This window comes from Balaenoptera physalus (genome assembly GCF_965194825.1).
Source record: "Balaenoptera physalus genome assembly, chromosome: 16".
In the NCBI taxonomy this organism is placed as follows: Eukaryota; Metazoa; Chordata; class Mammalia; order Artiodactyla; family Balaenopteridae; genus Balaenoptera; species Balaenoptera physalus.
In genome coordinates, this window is record NC_138898.1 from 25508856 (window position 1) to 25516964 (window position 8109).

Consider the following 8109-nt stretch of genomic DNA (forward strand, 5'->3'; position numbering starts at 1 on the left):
CCCAACCCTGTTTTCTGGACCTGACTCCAACTCTGTGATACAGACCTCTGTCCAACTGCCTGAGACCCCCAACTCTGCAAAAGGGACCGAATATTCCCACTGTACACAGTGTAACAGGGAAGAGCAAAATCTGACTCCATGTTGGATCTGTTTCTTTTACTTTAACCTTTGCTTTTGGATGCTTTTGTTACTGTCATCACTAAGAGGATGCTGTCTATAGCTGTAAGCATACATAATGGTTTACCTCGGGGAACCCTGCGCCTCTGCCTGAATGTTAAAGTGCCTTTGTTCAGCTCACAGGAAGACATTCAGACCCTACCCACCTGTGAATGGCCACAGAAAAGAAGAAATTAACACATCCCCTCTCCAATTCTGGCCAAGCCATGAGATAGTTTGCAAGACTTATGGCCTTTTTACTTTACTTCCTCACCTCCTCCCCCTCTCTGTTCTATAAAAGAAACTGGCATACAGACCCCGATAAGATGCTATTCTGGGACGTTAGTGTGGTGGTCCGAGCGCGGGTTGGAAAAGAATTTCCAGACACAAGGCAGAATGTGAGGAAGGTAGAGTTTCTTAAAGAGAAGGGTCGCTGCAAGAACAGCGGGCTGACTTCCTGGTAGCCAGGGAAAGTCGACAATGAGCATGGGTTGCCTGTCTGTTTTTATAGCCAGGGAACCTGCAAGTCATCTGCTGACTGGACAGAGTATGTATACTTTCAGTGTGCTGAGCGGGAGAAAAACGGGGCAAATGTCTTTCCTTATATGGGATGGGAAAGGGACAGGGCATGATGCTTGGGAGGGCTCTGGGACATTGCAATGGTCGCACTGTGATAGAGTGATAGGAGTCCTGTAACTCTTTGTTCTGGCAATATTGGCCCTTTGAATTTATCTTGTTCTTTGTCCTTGGAGCACACCACAGTTAGTCCGCCATCTTCTCGGGTGCCCAGCTTTCTGAATAAAGTTGCTATTCCTTGCCTCAGCACCTCGTCTCCCGATCATTGGCCTGTCGTGCGGCGAGCAGACCGAGCTTGGATTGAGTAACAACAGTACCCCCGCCTTTGCAACACCAACCCCCACTCCCATCTCACCTGGACCACTCAACTCGGTCGCAAGGACCCCCATCTCCACCAAATACAGGACTCCTGCCCCAACTGTGCAGCATGGATTCCCATCCCTTGTCATAAACTTCTCATTCCCCCTCCCACAGTGACCACCATCTCGACCTATTGGGAGCCACCAGCCTCTCCTCACATGACTCCCATCTCTGCCTGGTCTTAATCCCCCATCATCTCAGAGATTCCTCTTGGCTGTTACGTAACCCCCCCATTTCCACCCTTTAGGAACCTCCATTTCCTCTTCCCACAGACCTTCATCCCTGCCTCTCGGGGACCCCATTTCTGTTACATAAACCCCCAATATCCAACCTCAGCAACCCCCAGCCCAGCCTCACTGAAAGCCCTTTCAGGTCTCTCAGGGATCCTCCTGCCCCTCATTTGGATCCCCCATCACACACAGACCCCTTTGTCATCTTCCTTTATGCTCCATCAGCCCCTCATTGAGGACTTACTATGTACCAAGTCCTATAATAGCTCCAGGAATACAGGGGTCCTTTCTCATGGAGTTAGGGGTGAGGGGGAGCAAACAGACATTAAATCTTAAAAATTGTGTAATTTTAAGGTGTGATGTAGTTTCAAAGAAGTACATTTGGGCCACAAGGAAGAGTTGGGGTGTGCACGGGAAGGAGAGGGGAACCATGGAGGTGCCAACAATCATGATCTCTCCCACGAGCATAGCCATATCCTCCTACAACTGGACTACCACGTTGACTCTAAACATTCTCATTGGGTTTTTTTTTAAATAATTATTTTAGCCTCATCCAAAGCAACCATCACAAAAATCACAGTTTTCATTTTCTTATATTCACTACATATGTAACTCCTAAAATTAAAAAATATGTATCTGTTCCAATAAGCTCCACTGTCATTGTAGGACACTGCTAGCCACTGTTCCTGATAAATTGTCTCAAAGACCCTCTGCCTAAAGGTGCATTTCTACCACAAACCCCCCATCCTGTTCTGAACACCACTCCCCTCCGCCACCGGTACCCTTCCCCTTCCTATACCCCCCCTTGCACAGCTAGCTCTGAGCAAATGTCCCCCACAGAGAACCCACCCCCTCTCCCAGACTCCATGCCCCACCTCTTTTCCTGGGAACCTTTGAGACCCAGGGCCCACTTCGAGCCCCCCTTCCCATTGCCTGTCTGGCAAGAGTAAGGTCAGGGTTCCCTCCTCCCTGTCTTCTTTTAACGTCCCCATTGATCCAGTGGCCACAGATTCTCATCATGTCTTCTCGGCAAGAGTTTCTCAATATAACTTTCTTATGTTTTTTAAATTATTCAAGTAATATATTAATACCTTCACATTCATTTAATTAACTTAAAAATAGGTATTGAGGACCTATTGTAGGCTAGACACTGTTCTAGATGCTAGGGATGCAGCCATGAATGAAAAGACAAAAATCCTTGCCTTCATGGAGTCATAGTGAGATGCAAGTGAGATGGGCTATAAGCAAGAAAAAAAAAGGAGACATGTTCTATGACTTTAAGTATTTTTTTCTGGGAGGAGGGGAAGCTACTTTAGACAGGTCAGGGAAGGCCTCTCTGAGGAGGCGGACCTGAAAAATGAGATGGGATCAGATGGACAAAAGGGAACAAAAAGGCAGAGCTTATTAGCTTTATCATCTTGGGCAAGTGCAAAGGCTCTGAGGCCAAAATGAAAGGAAGCCAAGGACGGTAAAGGGGCAACTGAGGATAATAAGCAATGTATGGGAACAGGAGGATGAGGTTGGAGAGATAGACAGGGCCGCTCTGAGGGTGTGGGTTGTTTTTTTTTTTAAGGGCTAAAGTATCATTTATTTCTCTGGCTGTAATACTCTCACAAATTTAAGTATGAGTCAAAATGATGTGTCATTTAGAATTACATTAGGTTACTTGTAAAAACTTTGTAACCACTAAAGGGCTGACATCCAGATATATTCATATTAAGTATAGAGATGTGGGCTTTGATTAAAGTCTCTTGAGTAGAAAGAGAAAATAATTTATGATCCTTTTTTTGACATTGGTTACTGCTTTTACTTTACATAGTACATGACTGGTCTTGCAGAAATATAACCATGAAGAGGCCTGGTCTTCACATAGGATACCCGAGCTGTTCTGCATCAAATGTCCTCCAAGAAATTCTCTAATCATTATTCCCCTCCCTTTCAATATGATGTCTATTATTATGTATTTATTCATCCCTTACTCTGGACCAGACACTGTATCAGTGGGTGTGGGTTTTATTCTGAGGGTGATGGATTAAAAGATTCCACTAATCCAGACCTTGGAAGCTTTCCATGTACAGACAGTTCTTGACCTGCAATGGCTCCACTTATGATTTTTTAACTTTACAATGGTTTGACAGTGATATGCATTCAGTAGAAAAACTTTGAATTTTGATCTTTTCCCAGGCTAGCGATCTGTAATGATGCTGGGCAGCGGCAGCGAGCCACAGCTCCTGGTCAACCGTGCAGTCACAAGGCTGAACAACCAATACACTTACAACCGTTCTGCTCCCAGACAACCATTCTGCTTTTCACTTTAGTGCAGTAGTCAATAGATTACATGAGACATCCAACACATTATTATAAAATAGGTTTGGTGTTAGATGATTTTGCCCAACTGTAAACTAATATAAGTGTTCTGAGCACGTTTAAGGTAGGCTACGCTTAGCTATGATATTCATTAGGTTAAGTGTTTCGACTTAATGATATTTTCCACCATCGATGGGTTTATCCAGGTGTAACCCCATCGTAAGTCCAAGGAAGGGCAGGGCTGTATTTTGATACATGCAGGTGCATATACACACGTTGATTTTTATCTGCTCTTCAGGCCTTTGCACATGCTGTTCTCTCTTACTAAAATGCTGTTCTCCCACCCCTACCCCTATGATAGGGATCATGTGATACTCTTCAGCCATTGGAAGTTCCCCTTTTCTCTACCTCCTCCATAGGGAGCCCTCTAAGCAGAAGTGCTTCATCCATTCTGGTTGGATGGAGGCAACCATCAGAGCTCGGCACAGAGGCAACCTGGGAAATGCTTGTTGACTGACTACTTGACGGATGGAACAACTGAATGAGCTTTCAGGGATATAGACCCTACCTCCAGCAGGCTCTCCAGTCAGGCTGCCCCCTGCTCCAAACTTTCCACTCACCTCCATCTCTTCCTCCACCAAAATCTATCAGTTCTATGTCACATTCCCTTAGGGCCAGCACGTTGGCACTGAACCGAATCCAGTCACAGTTCAGAGACTCCTGTGGTAAATAATGTGGCAATTCCAGGGGTGGAGTCAAGCAGGACAGAAGGAAAGTCTGGGAAACACCCAGTGTTCCCATTCACAGTGAGTGCCCCAGCCACCCTAGAAAAGTTAACTTCTCCATGGTGAGGGGAGAAATCATGAGCAGCTTCAACCAGACTCCCAGCCTTAAGTGGAAGAAACTAAGGACACACAAAGCAACGCTGGACCCTGACATCTTGTTAGGTTCATTGGTATAGGTAGGAGGCAGCAAAGTGTGGTGGTTGTTATGGGATCAGTTGTACCCCCCACCATTCATATGTTGATATCTTAATCCCTACTACTCAGACAGTGTTTGGAGAGAGGGCCTTTAAAGAGGTAATTAAGGTTAAGTGAGGGCACATAGGTGGGCCTTAATCCAATATGACGGGTGTTCTTAAAAGAAGAGGGGATTTGGATGTACACATAGACTGAGGGGTGACCATGAGAAGACACAGTGAGAAGGCAGCCATCTGCAAGCCAAGGAGAGACGCCTCAAAAGAAAGCAAACCTACAGACACCTTGATCTTGGACTTCTAGCCTCCAGGGTTGTGAGAAAATAAACGTCTGTTGTTTAAGCCACCCAGTTCATGGTATTTTGTTATGGAGGCCCTAGCAAATGAATACAGTGGCTAAGATCAAAGATTCTGGAGCAAGGGTCTGAATTCCAATCCGGGATCCATCACTTATAAGCGAAATCATCTTAAGCAAGTTATTTTGTTTCTCTGCCTTAGTTCCCATCAGTTAAGTGGGCATAATTATAGTACCTACCTCATACGGTTGCTATGAGAATGAAATGGTTAATAAAGCACTTAGGAAACAACTCCTGACATACACTTAATAATCTGTAGGTGCTCATTAAATAAATAAATTCAATTTCACTGGGCAAAGGTGAAGAAATAGGCCAAACCCTGAGGAACTCAGAGTTATATACCATTAAAAAGGATCACCAGGGGGCTTCCCTGGTGGCGCAGTGGTTGAGAATCTGCCTGCTAATGCAGGGGACACGGGTTCGAGCCCTGGTCTGGGAAGATCCCACATGCCGCGGAGCAACTGGGCCTGTGAGCCACAACTACTGAGCCTGCGCGTCTGGAGCCTGTGCTCCCAACAAGAGAGGCCGCGATAGTGAGAGGCCCGCGCACCGCGATGAAGAGTGGCCCCCGCTTGCCGCAACTAGAGAAAGCCCTCGCACAGAAACGAAGACCCAACACAGCCAAAAATAAATTAATTAAAAAGGGTCACCAGGGGACTTCCCTGGCGGTCCAGTGGTTAAGACTCTGCGCTTCCAATGCCAGGGGTGCGGGTTCAATCCCTGGTCAGGGAACTAAGATCTCACATGCCGTGAGGTGCAGCCGAAAAAGTATTTTAAAAGGTGGGTGGGGGGGGCACCAGGCAATGGTAAGTGTTCCCATATGGTGACTCTTTACCCTGGGCTCCCTGAGGGCAGAAATTTCTTAATATCTGTGAGAAAGGGCTTAGCAAAAGAGTGCACTCAGGAAGTACTTGCCGAACCAAATAGTTTCGAAATACCCTTTCCTAATGCTCGGCCATGTGTCAGGGATTGGTGACTGATTCTTCATGGGAGTATCAGGTGATGTTTCTAGAAGTTCTGTTTGGTTCCTTTTCAAATTTTCCATGTTTAAAAAAAATAATTTTCTGTTTTCTGTAGCTATTTTCTAACTTTAAATCTTGTATGCACAATTTTTTAAAACCTGTGGCTGTGAATTACAGTACCTGAAGTCTGTGTTTATCTGTTCCTCCCATCTGTCGTATCTATTTTTTCTTCATGAAGTCTTGGGTTCCTAGTTATCTCTGACTGTGTGCTGGTCTCACCTTGAAAAATTATTTGTGGTGGTTCCCTGAAGGCAAAGATATTGATAAATGTGCCCTCTTCAGAGAGACTTTGCATTTGCTTTTGTCAAAGTTTTGGGGGCACTTCCACTCACTTCCAATGATAACTAGGGGCAATCCAGTTGTTACTTCAAACTAGGTTCCCAGTTTATGGCTTGAGAATTCTTGGGCTACTGGGCTCTACTCCCTGGGGCACAAAAGGGCTCATCAATGGTCACAACTCCCTAAGAAAGAGCTTTAAAATATTCCCCTTTCCTTTTCCTCCAACTGTTCTGCTCAGTATCAAGGCAACCTTTTCTGAACTCCCTTGGGGCTCGTGGTGTGGAGTGTGCAGCTTCATATCACATTAAACTCAAGGGTGAGACCCTTGGGGTCTCAGCCTAATGTGAGGAGATTCTTCTATTAGACTCCCCACCTTGGACAGGCCCTGGACTTTCACTTCTGTCCCTCTTGCCCTCTGTGGTTGATGAACTGAAACCCACAGGTTCAATATTAGCAAAAGCCCTCATGTCATAAGTAGCTTTGGTGCTCCAATATTCCAATCTTCTTGTTAAATATCTGGTTACCAGCTTTCACCTAATAATTGGCCTGAGCATTCCCCAGGCTTTTAAGCATTTCAGTGTTTTTCAGAGGATATTCTTATATTTTATCTAATGTTGCTATTTTCAGGGGGAAGATTAACTGAATAAATTAGTCCACAATTAACCCCTGCAAAAAGAAAATCCAGTTGTAATGATAAAATAGGCCCAGCATAATTCCTCCTCACTGACCTCTGACCACATCCTCTGACACTGACCCAGGCAATAATGTCACAGATAAATACCAGATGGCCCATGTACCAGGGGACACCCTCACAAATCACAGCCACCACTCTGTGTGTAACTGTTATCCAGGAACAACTCCACACAGTGACATCATACATAAATGTCACCCCTCAATGTTCTGGGAGATAACCCAGAACTATATTGCTCAACAAGCCTATGTTGGGCACCAGCCATGTGCTAAGTACTGGAGTTACAGCAGAAAACAAGACAGACAAGGTTTCTGCCCTCATGGAATTTACCGTCTGGTAGGGGCAGTGGACAATGAACATGTAGCAAATAAATAATTTCAAAGAGTGTAAAGTTCTATGAAGGAAATAAAAGAGGGTAATGAGTCAGAGAGTGGGCAGTGCTACTTTAGATGGGATATCTGGGACGACCTCTCTGAGGAGGTGGTATTTCAGCTGAAACCTGAAGGTTGAGAAGGAGCCAGCTATGGGAAGAACTTGGGGTGACGCATACGAGGCAGGGAAATCGAAGTGCAAAGGCGCTGAGGCAGGAGCGTCACGCTCGAGGAACAGCAAGGAGGCTAGTTTTGCTGGAGAGGAGTGACCTAGGAGGCAAGTGACGGGAGGAGGGGAGATTGTGGGAATGAGGTTAGAGGGGGAAGCAGGGGCCAGATCATACAGAGTCTTCTCTTGGCGGGCCGTGGGAAGGAGTTTGGTTTTTAAGAATAAATGGAAACCCAAAGGGTGCCAAGGCATTTATGGTCTGAGAAGATCGCTATGATCAATGTTAACCAATCAGAACTGTCATGTGTAAAGATAAGGCCTGGCTCCCCGCAGTGCCACCATCCCAACTCTAGGGAGGGCAGCTCCTCTTTCAGGAAACTTCCTTCCAAGCTCCCAGGTGACACACCTCTCTCCAAGCCCGAGAGAAACATGCTTTCTGATTGGACAAATCCAGGAGCATGTTTCTAACCTTCTTTAAGTCGAATCGGGCGGAGCCCACTGTGACTGATTACAAGCTCTCCCTCTCTTCCAATCAGACCGCTATTCGGGAGTGTGCTTGCGTCCCATTCCCCTGGTGAGATGAGTGAGTCCTGTGATTGGCTCTCCTTGTATGAGT

At 45.8% G+C, this 8109-nt stretch overlaps 1 long non-coding RNA gene across 1 annotated transcript in view; it reads right to left on the bottom strand.

The window, feature by feature from the left end:
* Window positions 1–8025, bottom strand: part of LOC309646203 — a 441930-nt gene extending 433905 nt beyond the window's left edge. The window contains exon 1 of the long non-coding RNA XR_014255215.1: window positions 5320–8025. This is a non-coding gene — a long non-coding RNA (uncharacterized lncRNA). The remainder of the gene's footprint in view (window positions 1–5319) is intronic.
* Between the last annotated feature and the right edge of the window lie 84 nt (window positions 8026–8109).